Below are 23,417 nucleotides of genomic sequence, written 5' to 3' on the forward strand. Positions count from 1 at the left end.
ATACTTTAACAAAAATATTTATTTAACAGTTATGTCAATCAATTTAAATAAAAAATAAAGTAGGTGTGCTTACAACTATGGTAGGTACAGATCCTATTATTAAACGCTCTCCTCCAAGAACTTTTTTAAAACATTTTTCTTCGAAATGTTTTCTGCAAATTACAGTGTAGTCTGTAATTTGGAATGAATCTACAAATAAAAAAGGGGATATTTATGTCTTAAAATTAATTTTATATAGATGAAACACTCACCATAATGCTTTTCAAAAAACTCTAGCCATTGAATTCTAATTTGTGAATTTTGTGGTATTTCACACAGTGGTAATATTTTATTCTTACAAAGAGCACAGCATCTACCCATTGTTACAAATAAAAATAATATATAAGTTCAATAATAAACGGAACAATGATTAAAAAAACCCACAAGGAACCGAACAACAAAACACAACTGAATATAATAAAATTAATTAATCAAAAACGAGAAAATGGAGAATAATAATAAATAACCGAACCAAGAAACGAGAAATTATTAATAAGCGACAAATAATTAGGTTTCGAAAATTAATTGACAGTATGACTTTTATAAATCTGTTTTATTTTCACTAATAATAGGAGTAATAGACAACAATCATTAACAATAGTAAAAAAAAATCGTGGGAGTCAAAACCCTTCGCATTTGAGTTGGGAAGTTACGGTTTTATACTGGTTTTTATGACTGGGGATAGAGGACACCACTTTCTAAACTCCAAGGCTTGCTTCGTGAAAACCTCATTTTTTGGGGAGTGACTTGGCCTTATCACGCGCCAAGTGTGATGGATTCAGTTGGCCTTGATTTTAATATAGATTTTTTTATCAAAATTGGTAACGAAAATAACGAACGAAGCCTTCACATTTTGTTCATAATAAATATATTAATTCATGGTACAAGTAAACATGGTATGGACACGCGCATGTTGTCGTGACGTCAGGTGGCTGTTCGATGAGCGTGTGAAATTGAAATCTACATTTAAAAACTGCTTAACTATGTATAGCTGCTATTTTAATATATATGTATGACCTACGCATAAGAGTAAATTATTTAGAAATTTAGCAAAGGTTTTTAAACTATTGTATTATATTATTGTTAAAACATTATTTGTGACAATCTCACCCCCCTGCTTAATAGATTCCGATAGTACGGACATCTTTATTACCTTTCGCCAATGTCGTTTTTATACTTTTACGTTCAAAACGATGGATTTTAGATGATGCCAAAGCCTGCAGACTTTGTAGTAATAATACAACGTATGTATTCATAATACACTCCCCCCAAAAATTATCGCACCACCTCCAGTTCTAGCGAACCGGAACACATGGGGTTACCATATACATAGTAGTGATAAATGTATGCAAGACAAGGCCAAAAAATGACAATATTTAAAAAATATACATATTCTGGGCCTGATTTGGAGACTGTCTTACTGTAGGTACATTAGTTTATTAGCGTTAATTAAATTAATATCGTGTAGTTCCACCCCTGGCTTGAATAACGGCTTCCATCCGTCGCTGCATACCTTCGTAAAAGTGCACAATATTGTCGTGAGGAATATTTTCCCATTCTTCCATAAGAACTGCTTCTAGCTGTTGGAAAGTTCTAAAAGCAATTTTACGGCCCGAAACACGACATTGCAGATCATCTCATACATGCTCGATGGGATACATATCAGGGCTTCGAACTGGCCATTCCATAACAGGCGTATCTGTTTCTCTGAAATAAGCTTGCACAACGCGCACTATGTGCGGCCGAGCGTTATCATGCGTTTAAATAAAATTTGGACCAATAAATGGTCCGTATGGAATGACATGTGGTTCCATAATGTCTGTTATGTAACGTACAACCATCAAACGAGCTCCAGGTAATGGTACTAAGTCTGTACGACCTTGCAAAGATATGCCAGCCCAAACCATAATCGACCCTCCACCGAACTGTACATTTGGGACGAAGTTACATTGAAAATACCGCTTCCCAGGCCTTATATACACCGATATTCGTCTGTTATTTGAGCAAAGACAGAATCTAGACTCATCAGAGAACATCACATTTTCCCAATCTTCAATTTCCCAATTCACGTGCTTCCTTGCGAATTCTAGCTGGGCTACTCGATGAGCTCTGGTGAGTAATGGTCCTTTTGCAGGAACACGAGCTCGAAGATTATCTTCGCGAAGACGATTTGTTACTGTCTGTACAGAAATATCCACATCTCGAGCACCAAACAACTCCATTTGAAGTAATCGAGCAGTGCAATGCCTCGTACGGAGCGCTGTTAAGCGCAAAAAGCGATCATCCCATTACGAAGTCACCCTTCGACGACCTTGTCCTGGTCTTCTGGCAACACTCCCTGTTTCATGGAACCGTTGTGGAAGTCTAACTATTGTGAAATGATTAACTCCTAAAACTCTTGCTACGTATCGCTGACTATGACCATCTTCCAACAGAGTCAATGCTCGTACAACTTCGTCGTGGCTCAAATGCAAGATTAAGCGTTGAGGGACATCCATAATGTCGAATATGTATGACAGTGGCGATAGAAGTCTCGATAAATCCTTTGTAAATGAAAAGCACGAAATTCGTATATGTGCAAATTTATCCGAAGAACTAGAAACCATCGTTTTAATCCCCATATTGGTTCTTGTTCTGGCAAATAAATAAATAAAAATATGTCTGGATATGATTTGGGCCCATATGTGTCTTCTACAAATTTTCAAATTGGAAATATACAAAATTTTGAGGGTGGTGCGATAATTTTTGGGGGGAGTGTATTACTAACAAATTAATATTTGACAACTGTCAAATTGTGGCGAGAGACATCTCGAAGGCCTTTCATTCCACGTGACGTCACGCAGTTGGTGCGCAGAAAAAGCTCGATTTAGTTCGCGGGATGTCCATACCATGTTTACTTGTACCATGTATTAATTTTCCTATTTAACTTTAAAACTCACTACAAAGAAAAAAAATAATTTTAGCTAAATAATTCCAGTCAATATTCTGATGAGCAGTATGAACCATTTTATTCATAAATTTTAATGTAAATCTGTATTAATAAACTTTTAATAAATAGTAAAATGATCATAATTTTCGTTTTTATTTAAACGAAAAATTAAAACAATTCTCATACAAAACATTAAAGTATCATTGTAAAAATACATTTTCTGCTTAAAAATACATGGCAATTTTAGTCTATTACGATTTTTTTATTAGAATTTTTATTTGGTTGTAGACACAAAACTTCATGTCGCTCCATTTTCTAGATACTAACAAACGGTACTTCCGTTGCAGTTCTTCACATTCTGATTTTTTCGGAACTATTCCACGTTTTAAATTCAATTTGAAGTTCCAGCACCAAACTCATCTCTTCGGCAGACCATGGCTTTCTATTAGCAGGAGCTTGCTTGATTATATTGAATATACTGTAGACTTTAACCATCCTGTATTAATATTGGGAGATTTTAACATTCCAGAACTGAATGAGTGTACGCTTGGAAATAGAACAACTGGTTTTTACAATACTTATAATAATTTCATAACATTAAATGACTTAAAACAGAGTAATGCAATTGTGAATGTAAACAATAGGTTACTGGATCTGGTCTTATCAAATAATCAATTGAATACTGAAGTAATTAGGGAACCATTACCACTTCTACAAGAAGATGTGCATCATCCATGTCTGAGAATTTTTATAGAGAGTGTTAAGCCAAACAACACGTTCTTTGAAGGTAACGGGCACAACATTAGGTTTAATTTTAAAAAAGCCAATTTTCCTCAATTGTATGCTGAAATCGCAGCTATTGACTGGGCCGTAATAAATAACATTGACAATGTGAACTTAGCATGCGATTATCTATACGATACTTTATACAAAATCTTCTCGAAGCATGTTCCGACTTGTAAGTTCTCAAACTTGACCAATACATATCCTGTTTGGTTTACTAAAACGATAATTAACAATATAAAATTGAAAGAGCATTATTGGAATAAATATCGGAAAACTAAATCTCCCCACATCTTGGAAAATCTTAGATGCTTAAGACAACAAATTAAGCGTGACATTCGTAATAATTATGACATCTTCCTGCGTAATACACAAAATTCTATATTAAATGATCCCAAAACGTTTTGGTCTTTTGTAAACTCCAAGAAAAGAACAACCAACATACCAGGAGTTGTAGTACATGAAGATCAAGAATTTTCATCTTCTCAAGCAATTGTCAATGTTTTTGCTCAGTTTTTTGCGGGTGTTTATGTAAAACATGTATGTGAAGATGTCTGTGTAAGCAAGGACGTAAGTAATCAGTGTGAATTTTGTAAGTTGTCTTGTTGTCCTTCGCTTGAGTACGATTTAAAGGACTGTGGTGGTGTTAACATGATGCACAACTTTAAGATTGATGAAGATATGATAGTTAGAGCGGGTAAAAAACTAAAGAGTAACAGTGTTAGTGGTCCTGACAATATTCCGGCCTTCATTGTTGTCGATTGTATAAGAAGTTTTGCGGCTCCGTTAGCGCGAATATTCAACCTAATTGCACTGAAGTCAGAATATCCTGTAGTGTGGAAGCAATCGAGAGTGTGTCCTATTTTTAAATCTGGGGACAAAGGGTGCGTAAAAAATTATAGGCCGATAGCAATTTTATCAAATTTCGCTAAGTTATATGAATCCATGTTGAGCAATATCATATACTCTCATGTCAATAATATGATTATGCCTGAGCAACATGGATTTGTTAAGGGAAAATCGACAGCAACAAATTTGTGTGAATTTACTAATTTTATTTCACAAGAATTAGATAAAGGTAATGAAGTTGACGTTATATATACAGATCTGTCGAAGGCATTTGATAAGGTTCACCACTGCATTCTATTAAAAAAACTTAGAAATTTTGGCTTATGTGACGGATTAGTTTCTTTGATGCAATCTGTTATAACAAAAAGAGTGCAATATGTAGAATATAAGGGTTTTGTCTCAGGGAGTTTTTGTGCTCATTCAGGTGTTGCCCAGGGTTCGAATTTAGGACCGCTATTGTTCATTTTGTTCTTTAATGATGTGTTAGATAACATTAGTTCTCATGCATATCTGTATGCTGATGATAAAAAAATTGCCAAAGTCATTAATTCATATGATGATTGTCTTGAACTGCAACAGGACTTAGATAATTTCCTTTATTGGTGTAAAAGAAACTGTTTGGAGGTTAACAAAGATAAGTGTAGGGTTCTAAAATTTTCTAGGAAGAAAAATCATATTTATTTTTATTATAATATAAATGGTAGGGTACTAATCCAGGTTGATCAATTGTCAGACTTAGGTATTATCATCGACAATGAATTAACTTTTGTGCCTCAAATATTGCAATTGATAAATACCACGTTGAAAACTTTAGGTTTTATTTTTAGAATTGCCAGAGAATTTGATAATTTATCATGCATTAGAATTCTTTTCTATGCACTTGTGCGTTCAAAGTTGGAGTATTGTTGTATTATCTGGACACCTCATCATCAAATCTATATAGATGCTCTTGAATTGGTTAATAGGAAATTTTGTAAATTTATGTACTTCAAGACTTTTGGTTACTATCCTATAAGGCATCATGATCATACTGATTTACTTCGCATTGTTAATGAGGACAGTCTGTTATCTAGACGGAATATGTTTCTTTTATCGTTCCTTCAAAAGCTTGTATGTGGTGGAATATGTAGTTATAATTTGCTGAGTGAAATAAAAATTGTTGTTCCTAATTTTACGCGCAGAAATGTTAACATTTTTTATTTTGCAATTCCTCGAACGTATCACCATTTTAACTCTACTCTAATTAAGTGCTTTAGATTGTACAATAGTGTTTGCAATCAGGACATTGATATTTTTCATGATAAGTTTCAAACAAAGGCCATGCGTAAAAAATTAATGTCAATTAAGGATTAAAAGCAGGAATTTCTAAATTTTTATTTTGGTGCTTATGAACTATTAAGTTTTTTATTGTTGTTTCTTATTACTTATTCTTATTACTTATTTTTTATTCTGATTGGTTTATAGTTTTTAGTGTTTAGTAAATTTATTATTAAGTTAAAGTAATATATTAGTGTATCTATGTCCACTATGGACAGAATTGTCCGATGGAAATAAAGTTTATTATTATTATTATTCCTAAAATATAAATAGTGTTTTTCCCCTCCTGGGGGTCAATTCTTGACTGTTCGCTATCGTTACAATCATTCGAATTTTAACGATTTGTAGAAAATCTCATTCTTGACAATTCGTTATTATGCGTGCACGCTAAAACCCGATAGCTATTTAGCGAGCGAATTTTTGCTGCACTTAAAAATTTATATCTGTCATATAAAAACTTGTCAGTGTGTGGGGCTACAGTACTTGTCGTTGATGTGTCCCAATACATGGTAAATATTAAGTTATAGGACATTTTGAAATAAAAGAAAACTATGGATGAACTAATGCACATTGAATTAATTGAAGAATTAGAAAGAGCCGAAATAGAATACCAAAATTTTCCTACACCACGCAGTCCTAAAAATGCATTTTTTGAGATGTCAGAAAAAGAATTCGTAAACAAGTTTCGGTTTTCCAAAGAACTCTGTTCCGTTTTAATACAAATTTTAGAACCATTTATTCGGCCTAAGATACGAACTACAGATCTTGATGTTGCTACAAAGGTACTAGCCGCATTAAATTTTTTTGCTAGTGGAAGTTATCAACCAATTATAGGTTGTAATAAATATATTGATATTTCGCAGCCATCAGTTCTGTAACAGAAGTTACTAATGCTCTAAAGAGGCCTGAAATATTTAATCACTGGGTTCACTTTCCTGAAAACTGTGAAGAATCAAGTTAGGCTAAATTTTTCTCAACAACATGGATTTCCTGGGGTTATTGGTTGCATAGACTGCACACATGTTGCTATAATACCACCACCACAAAATGATGCTGAACATCCCGAACATTTATATGTAAATAGGAAAAATTACCATTCAATTAACGTGCAGTTAATTTGTGACGCAAATTTAAAAATACTAAACGTAAATGCTAAGTTCCCCGGTAGTACAAACGATGCCTATATTTGGAGTAGGAGCAACGTTCAAAATCTACTACATAATGTACATAATGCTGGTCATAAAGATTATTTCTTGTTAGGAGATTCTGGATATCCGTTGAGAACTTGGCTGTTAACACCATTAGAAGGAGATTATGTTCCAGGTACTCCAGATTATAATTATAATGTTGCCCATAAAAATACTCGATGTAAAATCGAATGTTGTAATGGTGTTTTAAAAAACAGATTTAGGTGCTTATTGAAACATAGGGTTCTGCACGTGACTCCATATAAAGCATGTAAAATAATCAATGCTTGTATTGTTCTTCACAATACAGGGTTATCATAAATGATTGTAGTCGAAGTAGGCGCTGACGCAATTGTTTTGATATGCCGCTTCTTACTTTCAAAAAATTATTAATTATAGTCCACTAAAGTTATGGGGAATTTTTGTTTTGCTTTGCTGTCAGAAGAATGTCATATTGGTCATATGTCATAATACTTTCCCGCGCACGTCTTGTTTACTTGTGTTGTAGTTCCAGTCTTCTTTGTTATAAATTAAATTGAATTAAACCAGTTTTTCTCAAAACTACAACGATTGAAAACAGCGATTAAGGTAACTAGAAATGAATTAATGTGTATTCATATTTCAAATAAATCTGTTTTAGGTTAAGATGGGGTACACTCTTGAACAAAATACGTTTATTGTTGTCTTACTATCGAAATGGGACGTTAAATGCGGACGGGGAATGGGTGTATTCTGTTCAAGCTTGCAAGGATGAGTATTTGGCAAAATTTCCAGAATTAAACATTGAAGAACAGTCTTTAATGACACAAATAAAAAGAATCGTTGACCGATTCAACAGCACTGGAAATATTTCTAAAGGCAAGTCACCAGGAAGGCCTCCAGTTAGTGAAGAGGTCGTCGAAGATTTGAGGGAACGAGTGGAGCAAAGCTCAAAAAATCTTTAAGTAAAGTGTCTTTGCAATCTGGTGTCCCATACACCACTTGTCAGAAAGTTTTAAAAAGAACATTACATATGCATCCCTATAAAGTATCGTCAGTCCATGAACTTAAACCAGCTGATTATCCTCGTCATGTTGCATATTGTGAATGGTTTCAAAACAACATGAACAACAACAGAATTTTGGGTTTGTCATTTTTTTCCGATGAAGCATGGTTTCATCTAAATGGCTACGTTAATTCGCAAAATTATAGAGTTTGGAGTGCTGAAAATCCTTTTGTTTTTGAAAAGAAGAATTCCTTGAGTACCCAGAGCAGTGATTATACTGTACCAAAAAAATTTTGTGATGCCTAAAATTGTAGACGAGCAAGCAAATGTGAAAGATTGTTGTTCATCTAGCTCGTTTTCCAGACTTCATTGGCGCCTTGGACTGCATATGCACATATAAAAATTAAATTACCAGGTATATGAATTTTTGTTAACATAGAACACAAAAAATGAAATAGTAAAAGTTATAGGTGGAGAAGATCCAGAAATTTTTAGAAATCAGGAAGATTGTCTCTTGGTTAATGTACAAGCCATATGTGATGAAATGATTAAATTTCAAATATTGTGGCACAATTATCAGTAGCTACAAATGATAGTACTATTTTTAATCATTGTTCAGTTTAAGATCTGTTTGAAAATACACAACTGCAAAGTTGTGTGCTCTTGGATAGAATATTTTAAGAGAATTTTATTATATTATTATATTTCTAAGTAACAAGTTATCCCTTAAAAAATACTTGTTGACACTGCTGATATATCCCGTTACTCCAGCACAACAGCTCTATTATCAGTGACACATTGGAAGCCGCAATAGAATTGGGTGCACATTTGGGATTCTGAAACGACAGTTTCCTGTGTTAACAGTTGTGATTGTCGCTGTTGTTTTACACAACATTTTAAAACAGATTGTAATATTTGACAGTAAAAATTTATTGGTAATAATTTTTTTTTTTGTTGATTTCATTTATAGTGAAAAACATATTAAAATTTATTTATAAACTAACAATATCTCATGTTATTGTTAACATTACATTAAACATGAGCATCATTTAATTGAAAATGGACTCTTTAATGTTTTAATTTGAAGTAAGTACATTTAATTCAATGTCTGGTTTTAAAACCCTTTCCCTAAAATTAAATTCTTCAATTTCTCGTTCCTTCTTTTGTAGTTAACTCCTGCCCGAAATATTGGTTTTTTAATTTTGCCACTTCATAACCCTGCCACTGCTGTGAATTATGTTCCCATGAACAGTCTCCATAACCTTTGCTCTTCTTCCACTAAACCAATTTTTAGTGTGAAGTGTGAAGTTACTGATCCATCAGCTTTTTAAAATTATTTGGAATGTAACACGCCAGTGGTCCTTAAAATAAACAGTAAATTTTCTATAGATAACAATGAAATGTATACTTACTTCTTTTGAGGTTGTTGGTAAATCATGACCACAGAACACTGACTACCACCCTGTTCAACTATGCTTTTCTGTTGAACATTGGAACCAAGACTGTGATGTCATCTTGTACCTAAACACACAGGATTTCCTCTGCACCATCTTGGCTATTTGTTGGTTTAATGCTTTCATTTTCGTCCCCACTATGTGAAATGTACGTCTCCAGTCTCCACAAGTGTTTTGATTTGTGATGTCCGTAACTTAAACAAAACAAGGATCCATTGTTTCAAATACTGGACGTGGTCCTTTGCCAATCTTTCTTCTTTCGGCCTCCTCGTCTGCGGCTGTTTTCCGGTCTTCATTTTTCTTGTTCTCGTACCACTTTTTTTTAGAATCTTTGTCGCACCAGTAAATGACATCGTCCTTTTTATTTTCTATGGTAGCTTTGGATTCATATTCATAAACTTAATCCATAATTAAAACCTCCTCCGGTGTACAACTGGTTATTCGGCATTTTGTTGTTCCATATTTTTTTTATAAACTGCACGAACACACGAGGCACGGGGGCACGGACACAAATGAATTTAGGTAACACTTCTAAGTGTTAAATGAAAGCGGTGCAGTTAGGCCTAAACACTTAAAGAATGTTTTATTTATTTTTGAAAATAACCTCAAACAGAGCATGACATTTAACTAATAGTTCGAATTATTTCGAACCGTATTATGAAGCGGCAACAGCAAAAAATTCATTTGTTTTCAAAGCCAAGTTGACTACAATCATTTATGATGACCCATGTGCATTTCAAACAATATACCGGAACCAAATAATGACGATTTGAGAGATGTGGATTTTGGTATGTTTGGAGGCTATGAAGATGAACAGCAGGAAGCAAATAATATAGTCCGAAGAATTAATCCAGAACTTGCAGAAGGACAAAGATCGAGAAGAAATTTAATAAACCGTAATTTTGTAAATTGAATTTTGTTGACATTAAAAGAAACACTTTTTATTTTTTACTTAAAAAAAAAGAAAAATTAACAAAATTACTTAAAAAAAACGACACTACTTTTTATAAAACAAGACGCTGATCAACTAAATTTTCTAGGGACCGTCCAATACCAGTCAAAGCATCAGCCATGCGGTTTAGGACTTCTATTTTTTTTTGAATAATAAGTTTCTTTTATTTTAATTTTTTTCTCTAAATAAACTTTATGGTCATTTGCTGCTTTGGCCGTATTAGTTAAGTAATTAAATTTTCGAGAACATTTTAGGCTTTTTTTACTTTTAAACTGGTGTTGCGAAATATTTTGATTGCTAATGTTTTCATCATTTTTGTCTTCTTCAACTTCACTTTGTTCTACAACAGGTGTCAGCTGTATTGAAGAAGGTGAAAAAGACGTATTAGCGATGTTCTCTTCGAAAGAAAAAGTTGATGGAGATTCTTGGATAACGTGACCTTCTACCGAAACTTTTTTAATAATTTCCAGTACTTCACTTTCTAATTTTGTGATTGGAATTTCTTCCAAACTGCCACCCCCTGTTTTTCTGAAATTTTCTTTATTCTTTCCGGCTTTTGCTTTGGAGCGAGAGCGTAAATCTTGCCAAGTCTATCAAACAGATGTAAACCTGAGTTTTCTATGGCTATAGGAATGTTTTTCTTACCTTTTTCCACCCTTTCCAGTCTTTAGTGGATCTTGGTACGCTATTTAAAATCTCAGCAAGTTTTTGCCATTCCCCAACCGCATCTTTATGTGTGAAGTTATTTGAAAATTTGCCACTTAAAAGCAGCGGCCTATTTTTTAAATACTCAACCATCAATTCTTTTTGCTTTTCGCTAACTTTACTACCTCTAGGTTTATTCATAATTAACATAAACGAATTTTGCATAAACAATATTCTGCAATTTTTTAGATGTATTGAATGAAAGGAGCACCATGAGCACTAAATATTGTCAACTGTGACATATGTTGCTATGGATCGAAAAAAAAATACGTGTGTTGCCAAATTTATCGCTCGATAATAAACGAGTGATGCTATGAGTTTACGAACGTAGGTCAAGAATTGCAAATTGTAAATCTTTCGTTACGATGCACTAGTTATTTAACGTGTACGTGTTTTAACGAATGATGTCAAGAATTGGCCCCCTAACATGTAAACAAAACATTCACACACGTTTGACGTGCCGCGTAACAGTACTTTACGCACCAAATATCAATTTACCGTCGCTTTACCGCCTTTGGGTGCCAAAGTAACTCAATATGCATTAGCCTGTAGAAGCTCTAATAAAAAAAGTTCTGTATAAATAATAAAAGAAAACGTACTAGAACACTACTTTACATCATGTTTTGTTCAATCAAAACTTTTGAATTAGAAAAAATGAATTATTAAAAAAAAACACATGGCGCTACCTCGTGACTGTCGGTATTATAGATTCCTTCAGTAAACGTCAAGTCCCGAAACTGTCACTTCATTTCTTGCCATTTCGGAAAATATTTTTAAAATGAAATATTTTTTAAAATAAACTCAATGTCGGGGAAAAAATTGAGTACAATTTTCGTGCGTTAGGCATTTTGCAGGTTTCGGTCCCATGCCAAAATTAGGACCTCAACCTGCAAAATGTTACCTACCGCACTCATAATGTAAATAACTATTATAGTGCTGTGATCTTTAAATGTAAAAACTACTTAATTCTACAAAGCAAAATTTTATACTACTACTATATACATAATTATCACTACTACAACAACAACTACTACTACTACTACCTGCTATTACTACACTAAATTTATTTTGTTCATTAATTCTTTCACCCTTTTCGCACTACTTTCACAGTGGATAAGTTTTTTGTTCACTTCCGCGAGTTGCGTTTTTCGTTCTGCTAATAGTCTCTGAAATTCGCAAACTTTGTAGAAGTATCTTTTCACGTCTTTTTCATACTTGGCTTTTTTTCGTAACAGGTTACTTCGGCGCACCTTTTGAATTTGTTCCGCCGCCCGACGCCACAGACGTGACGAAGTAAACCCATGTTTTTGCCATGCGTTTCCAAACCCTCAAATAATGAGGGCGTTAAAGAAACGCATGGCTCGTCTAGTGCAATGGACAACTGGGAGGGCGTCTCTGAAGGCTCTTCCCTTACTTCTATGGCCTTAGAAGTGGACGCTTCTTCAGTTTCCTCATTTTCGGCATGGCGGGCTGTCAAACAAAATAAAGACTTATAAACATTTCAACATTTATGAATATACGAAAATAAAAAAAAATGTATATGATAAAATATTAAAAAAAAAAACATTTAGCAAAAAAACAAAAGACCTGTCTGAATTGTGTTGTCTTCTAATATTGTAAAAAATATTAAACGAATAAATAATAAAAAAAAAACGTACCCGAATTACATCTTGAATGATATTGATTTTTTTCGGCTTTAGTTAATGCTTCATCTTCTTCACTTTCACGATCACTTCTCCACATACACTGAAGAACTAATAATGACAATTATGTGTCTCCATACAAAATATATAGGAAAAATAATGCAGACTAATGAAAAAATAATTTTAGAAAGAGGGGTGAAATGCCCAATCAGCAATTTATTATGTCCATATATGGACATCTAAAAGACTGCTAGACTTCAAGGTCATGAAAAGAAGCATTTGTACCTTTCTTTGAGCTGATTGCAGATAGTAATTAAACCACTTCCAATTACCATCCCGTCATCGTCATAATCTTGGAAAGATTTAGGATATTTTGCCACTAGTTTATGAGCGATGATTTGAAAGGTCTTTGTTGGTATTTCGTTACTTCTAACATATTATCAACAATAACGTTAACAACTTTTGTTCTGGTTTGTTTATCGCACTGACTTTTTTCAAGGGAATCGATAGTAGATCGTGTTAATTTTTCCCAAGGAATCTTAAAATGAATCCAAGTATTTTCAGAAACGTTTAGCCCTTCACTGCTAGTAGACGGTATAGTAAGAGTTGAGTCGCTGCTTAATTTTTTCTGTTCTTCAGAATCTAATGTTGTAGTACATGTAGGTGAGGAAATTTTAGCAGTGTCATTACATGGTTGCCACACTTCATTTTTCTTTAATAACAACAACACTTGATTTTGAATGGTTTCCAAATGTATGGAATCATCAACTTCAGTTCCGTCTGACTCTAAATACAGCTTAAGCTCATCTGATTCGTGTATATTTAATTTTCGACTGGCTGCAGTATTTTATTCAAACAATTAAATACATAAATCAATTATATTGGTTACCTTTGGAAATAAGTTCCTGAAGAAGACTGTCGCATTCGTGCACTGCAACAAATTTATTAATTGTTCGTGCTGCATTCCAAATCTTGAAAACTTTCATTTTTGTACATCAAGTGCTAAAAAAAAAAAGATGCAAACAAAAATTGAAAAAATTTCATCAGTACAAGTTATTAGATTTGGGTACCTTGATAACATCTGTATTATACAAAAACTACTTCCAGTATATTACAGATTTCTTAACCATCCCAAAGAATAAGCGACACGTGGACTCTTCATTGTTGACTTGATGTTATCAAGGTGAATATGTGTTCAAAAATATTTTTCAAAAATATTATTTATCTTTACTTTTTTTACTAGATGACATCCAATATAATATTTAATAATGTGGTTTAGGGGCGTATAATTATATAAAAGCGTATTGTACTACATTTAGTAATAGACGGAATATTTACGAACAATGATTATATTTTCCGATATTAGTGTTAAAAAAAGTAATGTTTCAATATATCACTCTTCTTCAAATGGGGCGGATTTGAAAGAAAAAAGCATTTTTTTCTGCAGATACGAATGTTAATCATCTATGTGTTTTCCGATAATTTTTTTCACATCAGTACAATCATGTTGATGTTTCCAATAAACCTGTGACAGAATTGTAAGAAACTTCCATTGTCGAGCCAACAAAAAATACGTCTTTATACGTCTCATTAATAATAATGAAAACAATACAGAAAATAGAGTAGACATTATCGTCAATTTTAGAACTGCACAAATGCATTCCCTCACTGTATTGAGTTCGCTTAAACGAAATTTTTTTAGAAACAAATAATTTACCACGGAAATTACACAAACGTGAAATGCATGAACGAATATTTTGTTCATAATTTTCAGATGTATATTCATTTGCATCATTAGCATTGACCAAATCAGAGAAAAGCGTACCATTGGATGTATGCACAGCCTGCAGTAATTGATGTTTTTCTGATAAATGGCGAATAATGTTTTTAAAACTACTCGAATGTTTTAATATACTTTTAAAGTAACGGTGTTTGCTCTCAAAGCGCAAAGTCCAAAGATGTCGAAGGGGACCAAATTTTTTTTATCAAATGCGCATAATGCAACAAATAGTGATGCTTTGCTCTCAGATTTACGTCGGGAAATAATTTAACTCTCATTTCCACATATTCGTATATTAAATCTTCTCAAATTAGCCAACTGAGCAACAGAAATTTTAAAAGCAGTCAAAATGAAATTAATTTCACGTAATTTTAGAAGCATTGTCCAATAAGGATGTTCAATACGAAGATCATGCGTAGCAAACGGAAATATTATTAACAATCTCAAATTTTCAGAAGCACTACCCGTAAGTTTCTTTTTGTCTCCTTTTTTAATGGTCGGGATAGATTCGTAGCGACTTTCATTTAAGAAACGAAGTTTTTTTAATCGATTGTTAAATGTTTCGTAAGTAAAACAATTTTGTGTAATAAGCTTTTCTAAGCAAAGTATAAAATCGTACTGAAGAACTCCTTCATAAATATCATGGGCTATGCATGGAGGTAACCCAGGATTGCAAACATGAAAATAAGTACATTCATTTAAAATGGAATCAGACTTAACTCCCTTACTTGGTGCTCCTGTTGCCGATGCTAGAACAACGTCTAATTCGTGGGTAATTTTGTTTCTAAAACAGAACTGAGTTGAATCATTAATTTTTTTCACGATATCCTCTTTTGAAATGTAACAGTAAGGGCATGGATAATGTGTGCTGCTAAAGTTTTCAACAAACCCGCCGATTTGATGGCTCCCTAAATTATCTGCTGGTGAAACAACAAGGGTACCTTTAATAACCTCTCCCGTTCCAATTTTTATGCCTTCAGTTTCTAAAATTTTGATGTCGCTAATAATTGGTTTGCAAATATTTTTAAAACCATATTGCTTTACTACCGACTCTAAACAAAGTGCAACCAATTGTATTTGATCAACTTGACTTCGATAGTGTGGTGGGACATTGGCAAAACACATACAGGGTGCCGCATCCAAGTCTGGATATAGGGAATTAACATGGGAATTGGTTTTTATTTTATGATATCTCCCCAGATCACTTTAAAGCTATTAATGAGTGATGTCTTTGTGGAGGTCGAAGAGGGCTATCGGCCAGTATTTTTTTCAAATCGTTGCATCGCGCTCAATCACTGTAAAAAGGTTTTAAAAATCGTATTTTGAAATTCGCGCTCGATCCGATTTGTCCCGAAATGTTCCGTCGCACTGTCGAAGTTCGGCGATCGCGTCTTTGGAATAGGGAATAACCATGCAAAATCCAAATGTCAAAGTGAAGTTAGAAATTATTCTCAGAAATCAACGAACAACTCAGACTGGATTATTTTATACAGTGTGATGATTATTGTAGGACAAATTAAACGGAATAAATGCACAAATTGATCCATTCATTCGTAATAGTGCGCGACCCCGTTAAACGAGCCATCTCGGAACTACACGCAGACCGTATCCAAAAATCCCGAGATGAAGACTTCGAGCAGCTGGTCTTCCTCAAAACCCCATCGGCAGCATTTTGACATGTACTGGGAGCCCTCAAGCTAGGAATGTACTCGCGCTGCCTCACTCAGTTAATCACCGAACGACTCAAATTGAATTATTTTATTCAATATGACGATTATTGTAAGTCAATTTAAACCGAATAAATTCACAAACTGCACAAAATATTTTATTAGGTTATGTTGCTGGTGCTGGTCGAGTCTTTATTACTTAAATCTCATTAAAATGCCATGTTCTACTGCGATTAGATGAAAATGCGAGGGCCCGCTTTTCTTATTGTGTGATGATAAGATTTACCATCAAAACAGCTGGCGCTTTTGAAGAGAACCTTTTAATGAACCATTTAGATAACTACAAATAACAAAACTTAACAATTGTTGATGAATGAAGTAATGAAATATTGTACGAATCTGGAGAAGTATTGCACTATTTTCAAGAATTGCTCAAAAAGACTGCTCTCAGCAGCTCTACAGTAAGTAAGTCGATCATCAAAACTCCTAAGTGTGTCGATCAGCATTTGAGTTGCAATCTAAGACAATATTGCTGGACTGCTTGTTTCAGCACTTCTCTGTTTGTATAGCTGGTATTGTTTGAATACAGATGGTCGTGAAGAAATTTCCAAAGAAAAAATTTAGATCTGGCGAATGCACAGGCCAATGGGGCAGTGCAAATTTTTCATTCCAACATTGCGGGAAAATACTGGTTCAAATAGACAACATTTATGAGAGCTCTATGGCTGGAGATTTGGTCCTGGATGTAAAAGACCTGCTGCAGATGCCGCACCCTTGGAGTCCCAGGAAGTATTTGCTGAGCTAGCATATTGTCCTACTTCTGAGCATTCATTCCGGATTCGATGAAAAAAGGTGCAATGCCATGACGTCCTAGAGGCCCCAGTCATACACTGACAGTTGTACGCCATTGATAACGATAGTCATGGACCACGTGAGGGTTGTGTAATGCTTAAATTTGATCGTTCTAACGATTATAACTTCCCTTAAGACCAAATGAACATTCGTCAGTAAAACAAATGTGCCTCAAAAACTCTCCATCAGCCTAGATTCTCTCAAGCGTTTCTTCGTAAAACTCCATACGTGAGAAGTAGTCCTCAGGCTTCAATTTTTCATCATGATGCTTTTTGAAACTCTTCTATCCCATCTCTTTAAGATCCCTAGAAAACGTTGTGCCCACCTGATTTTATTTACTTTTTATCACCTTTGAAAATAAATGTAACTTTGTTTTGTGAAATATTATTTTTATTTTTGTTGTTGTTAACAAAATAAAGAAATAAAACAGTAATACAAAAGTTTCTGAATCCCAAAACACATTCGTAATAGAGAAAAATACTTTAAAATGTTGATGCATCAATGTTCTACATTTCTCTCTCAAAAATTTCTTGTAACGAACATGCTTCCAGGTGGCAAAATTCCATCCCTGCTTAACGAATGTAAAATCAATTGACTTCCAATCTTTAGTGATTCGAAAAAAAAGTGTGAAATTTACCCAAATTACCTACTAAATAAATTAACCGTTGAAGAACATAGCATAACCTAATAAAATATTTTGTGCTGGTTGTGCATTTATTCCGTTTAAATTGACTTACAATAATCATCACACTGGATAAAATAATTCAGCCTGAGCTGTTCGTTGATTTCTGAGAATAATTTCTAACTTCACTTTGACATTTGGATTTTGCATGGTTATTCCCTATTCCAAAGACGCGATCGCCGAACTTCGACAGTGCGACGGAACATTTCGGGACAAATCGGATCGAGCGCGAATTTCAAAATACGATTTTTAAAACCTTTTTACAGTGAATGAGCGCGATGCAACGATTTGAAAAAAATACTGGTCGATAGCCCTCTTCGACCTCCACAAAGGCATCACTCAATAATAGCTTTAAAGTGATCTGGGGAAACATTATAAAATAAAAACCAATTCCCATGTTAATTCCCTATATCCAGACTTGAAATAAGGCAAAAAGAATAAATTTATATAAAGTACGCTATTGTTCCATTTTTATCATTACTCTTACTATAATTTCTGAATATTGAAAAATAACGCCCTAGGACCTATTAATTTCAAAAATAACGCCCTAGACCGTTATTTACATTGTAACGCGTATTAAATAAAGGTTATTGAAAAATAATAATAAAGGATGACATAAATTTATTTTTTTTTATTTCTAACTTCACTTTGACATTTGGATTTTGCATGGTTATTCCCTATTCCAAAGACGCGATCGCCGAACTTCGACAGTGCGACGGAACATTTCGCGACAAATCGGATCGAGCGCGAATTTCAAAATACGATTTTTAAAACCTTTTTACAGTGAATGAGCGCGATGCAACGATTTGAAAAAAATACTGGTCGATAGCCCTCTTCGACCTCCACAAAGGCATCACTCAATAATAGCTTTAAAGTGATCTGGGGAAACATTATAAAATAAAAACCAATTCCCATGTTAATTCCCTATATCCAGACTTGGATGCGGCACCCTGTATATATACCTACAATTTTGTGCACTAATCTAGACGAACCTAAAGGGTTGCAGACTTCAAATGCATCTTGATAAAGTATGATTTGCAAAGGATTGGAATTTTTTTGGAAAAATACATTTTGTCGGTAGCACTCACCATCAGAAAAATCGGAAAACACACCAGATTTTGATTTTCGAATCATTTTAAATTGTTTATTAAAGTTAAATCGTTTAGGTTGGCAAGATTTGCGGTCATTAGTTGCAAAGTAGTTTCAGTCATTAAATATTTCGCCTGCAATGTTAAATATGCCGAAGCCAGAGATTTAATGTAAACTTCGCTGAATGATTTTGGCAAATTCACTTGCTCCTCTACAATTGCTGTGTCTGTAAAAAATTGAACCGTTTTACACGTCACGTTACCATCTTTTTTTTCAGGATTATTACGTAACGAGTCTTCACACAGTTTTTGATTTTTGTCTCTCTTGCCATATTTTATTGCATTGTGTAATGTAAACGATAGAAATGACGTTTCAAAGCACTGACGCTATGAAAAACCGTAATATTTCTGCAGTTCTCACAGGGACACTTTACTTGCATTCCAGCCTGTATGTGATCATACATATGATCATCATATGATTTAATATAGTTATTAAGGTATTTAGGGGGTTGTGAAATAAATAACGTACGAGGTCGACAGTGTACTCCCGAGGGCGTCCCGCCCGAGGGAAAGTACGTCGGCCGAGGGTGTTATGTTCATAACCCCCGTGGTGCCTTCAACATTTTATGTCATCCTTACCAGCAAAAATTTATAAATAAACACAAAATTCCAAAAAAAAGCTTATTCCCGTAATTTAACGGAAAAATCGACCTACCTTGGTCACTAGCAACGGCATTGTTTACTAAATGAAAAATTGTGTGACAGGTGCAATATTACAAAATGTACGACGAAAACTTGCCGGAACGTGTTTTGGCAAGTGCTGCAAAAGCTGTGGAAGGAAGAATTCCAGTGAAATCGAAATCTGTTTACGAAAAAGAATATTCCCGCTTCATTCAATGGACAAACGACAATTCAATGAAGACCGTAAATGAAACCGTTCTGCTTGCTTATTTTCAAGAGCTAACTGCGGATTTTTTTCCGAATTCGTTGTGGACTAAATTTCCTATGTTAAGGAAAGAATTAATGGTTAAAAAAGTGGTGAATAGTGCTAAAAAGTTTTCCCAATTGGAGGCCTATTTAAAGCAACGCTCAAAAGGGTACAAACCAAAAAAATCAAAGGTACTAACACGGGAACAGGTCTTAACGTTTCTTAAAAACGCTCCAGATGAATGTTTTCTGATGATTAAAGTCGCTTTGGTGATGGGTGTGTTTGGAACGTGTAGAAGGGATGAGCTTGTAAAAATGAAGCGCAGCGATGCTCGTGATATGGGTGAGCACATACTCGTCAATATACCAGCTTCGCCACAGTGCCAGAAGTATACGTGGATGATAGCGAATGTTCCAAACGGAAGAATGCTCGTTTAGTTTCTGGCGTAAACAAGTCAGTTGACATCAAAAAGTCAAGTCAATTTTCAAGTGTTACAGATTCCAAAGGTGTTAATTTTTCAGGTCACTTTACTAATTGTACTTTTGAAATAAGGCAAAAAGAATAAATTTATATAAAGTACGTTATTGTTCCATTTTTATCATTACTCTTACTATAATTTCTGAATATTGAAAAATAACGCCCTAGGACCTATTAATTTCAAAAATAACGCCCTAGACCGTTATTTACATTGTAACGTGTATTAAATAAAGGTTGTTATTGAAAAATAATAATAAAGGATGACATAAATTTATTTTCGTCATACCTCTTTGTTATTTGATCATATCCGTTGTGTCTCCATGGAAGTTATGTCATCGATAACAGCCACGGACGTTATAATAACAGCCGTGAACGTTATTTATTTAACAATATAATTATTTTTAATCAAATTTATTCCATCACGTTTTTCAATAAATTACAAATTACTAGAACACTAAAATAACCTTCTCCAGCCAAAAGTGGTCATCTGGTGCTTCCAGAAGAAATCTGATGATTTGCTCTTTGTTAGGATTTTAGCCCTTTTTGGTTTATAAAATTCAGATTTGCGTTTCAGGAACATAAAAAGTTTTCCATATCTGTAACAAACGTAACTTTTGAGTAATAAGACGTAACTAAAAATGACAAATACTAGCCCAGAAATGTCGATACTTTCATGTAATTTCAAGCATGTCTTTAACATAGAAATTTTTGTCCATAAGCTGTTTGGCGAAAAATTTTTGCTGAATTGTGACGCGTAGCAGAGCAAAATATCGTCACTAATCCCCTCAACGCCTCTCTTTTTACGCCATATTGTAAAATTCTGATATTCCTTTTCATACCTGACACTTGTCTTCAGAGGCAATAAATTCACATTTGCAGAGGCCGCTTCATCGCGAATATCTTCGAGAATTTCACAAACAGCTACATTTTTACGCAACATGTCAAAATTTTATTTTTGAATTATAAACATACCGTTACTATGGATAAAAAGTCAAGACTACCTGATTAGTTTCTTGAATTTGTATTTTTTGTGAGTATTTTTTTAATTAACCAGTTTTAGGTATGACGAAAAATAGTGAACGAAATACGGCCGATAAACCGTATAACAGTCTCGGATAATATTTATACGCCTCGGCTTCGCCTCGGCTATCAAACAATTATCCTCGACTGTTATACGCTTAATATCGGCCTAATAACGTTAAATACTATATATGACGATTCTATTTCAAAATAACAAAACTGCACATTACATTTATATGGTGACTGAGATCGGTTATTGTTTATGTTTGACCGAACAGATTCATTTTTATGTTTCCGATACACGTGCATTTTAAAACTACGGTAATTAGTGTATTGCTGTTGACAATTTTCGTATCTGCACAAAAATCTTGTCTGCTTTATCTGCCTATGATAATACTGATGTGAGTCGTAGTCTCTTAATATGGGCAATTTTAAATTGCAAGTGTAACATTCAAAGTTTGACATTGTCACGTAGTTTTCTACGAAAGACAGCATGCAATGATAATTCAATTATAATAAGATACTTACCCAAATAAACACTGTATAATTGTATAGCAATGTAGCCAATTACGCACCAACACCGCACGTGTATTACACTTCTTGTCATCTCTTCCTATGCAGTTATGCCATAACATGTGCTGAATTGCAAATATTGTTCCACTGCTTGTCGCAGACGAAAAGCGGGAAAGGTCGTGATTGGTAAATTCAAGGTTAAGATAAACAGGACTGTATTCGCACTGTGCAGGGCCGGTTTCGGAAAAAAAATTCAAAATCGCAGGCCCATGAAATAAAGGTACACATACCCGTTTTTATTAAAACACTTTCAGAGATTATGTACATTTGTAATAAAAACGCCAACAGACGGCAAACGATAGACAAACGAAAACGGGAAACCAATTTTTTCATACTCTTTGGCGGTACATGAAATGTCGGGAAAACATGAAAGTAGCCATTCGTCAAATGGCCCTAGTACTCGGAAAGTGATATGATAAAATAAATTCATCGAATACATTGCAGGTTTGATTGTGGTTTGAACTACGTAAGCTGGGGAATATTGTACAGGGTCATTATAAAATATTGTAGTCGAAGAAGGCCATGATTTTGGTGACATTTTGTGCCGCCTTTTTCAGTTTTGTGGAAAGGATTACACTAATATTGGAATTTTTATTTTTAGCGCCACATTAGTTGACATTAGTGGCTGCACTGTTTCAACGCTTCATCAAATTCTGTCAGATGTCAATAATTTTTTCGTTTGTACTGGTACGTTTTCCCTCACTTTGTGCGTTAATTGACTTGTCTTGTTTTCATTTTTGCTGTCTTCCCCTTTGTTAGAACTTTAATAAGTGTCTCAAAAAACAGTTTTTATCAAAACTACAGATCATTGTGGAATAATCTCAGGTAATGAACACAGAGGAATAACTATGGTCAGTGTTCAAATTATTTTTTTAGTTCTTTGGCGCAATCATCATGCCTATTACCGTAATGGGGTGTTAAATGAGGATGGGGATGGAGTGTACTCTGTGGAGGCGTCTAAAAACAAGTATCTAGTGAAATGTTCTGTTGTCATTGATGAAGAATCTTTGAAGACGCTATATGGCGAATTATGGCCAGATTTAACGACACTGGTAGCATTTCTAAGTGAAAACCGACGGGGAGACCTCAAGTTAGTGAAGACGTTGTTGAAGATTTAAGGATGAGAATGGAACAAAGTCCGAATAAAGCTTTGTCAAAAATCTTTACTGTCCGGAGTACCATACAGCCCATGTCAGAAAATCGTAAAAGAGAAGTTACATATGCATCCATACAAGATTTTGTTGGTTCAGGAGCTGCAACCAGCTGATTTTCCTTGCCGCGTTGGGTAGTGTAGTTGGTTTCAAGCTGATATGGACGATAACGGGATTCTCGATTTGTCGTTCTTTTCTGATGAAGCCTGGTTTCATCTGTTAGGCTATTATGTCAACTGACAGAACTTCAGAATTTGGTGTATAGAAAATACTCACGCTTTTGAAGAAACACCATCACACGCAATGAAGGTTGGTGTGTGGTTAGCAGACGACGATTCATAGGCCTGATACTTTTT

The 23,417-nt window shown here is 34.3% G+C and overlaps 1 protein-coding gene and 1 long non-coding RNA gene across 2 annotated transcripts in view; one reads left to right on the plus strand and one right to left on the minus strand.

The window, feature by feature from the left end:
* The first annotated feature begins 6,891 nt into the window (after positions 1-6,891).
* Positions 6,892-9,026, plus strand: LOC135144246 (uncharacterized). Its single transcript, XR_010283049.1, has 3 exons — positions 6,892-7,692; positions 7,745-8,504; positions 8,554-9,026. It is a non-coding gene; the product is annotated as an uncharacterized LOC135144246 (long non-coding RNA).
* A 3,573-nt stretch (positions 9,027-12,599) lies between these two features.
* Positions 12,600-23,417, minus strand: part of LOC135144252 (uncharacterized) — a 50,180-nt gene continuing 39,362 nt past the window's right edge. Inside the window, exons 13-15 of the transcript XR_010283052.1 lie at positions 13,733-13,845; positions 13,129-13,680; positions 12,600-12,670 (exon numbers count right to left, since the gene is read on the minus strand). The gene's annotated coding sequence lies outside the window, so the exon portion shown is untranslated. The remainder of the gene's footprint in view (positions 12,671-13,128; positions 13,681-13,732; positions 13,846-23,417) is intronic.

The sequence above is a fragment of the Zophobas morio genome, unplaced genomic scaffold (assembly GCF_036711695.1).
Source record: "Zophobas morio isolate AGI-343-1 ecotype UQ-CSIRO unplaced genomic scaffold, CSIRO_AGI_Zmor_V1 ptg000087l, whole genome shotgun sequence".
In the NCBI taxonomy this organism is placed as follows: Eukaryota; Metazoa; Arthropoda; class Insecta; order Coleoptera; family Tenebrionidae; genus Zophobas; species Zophobas morio.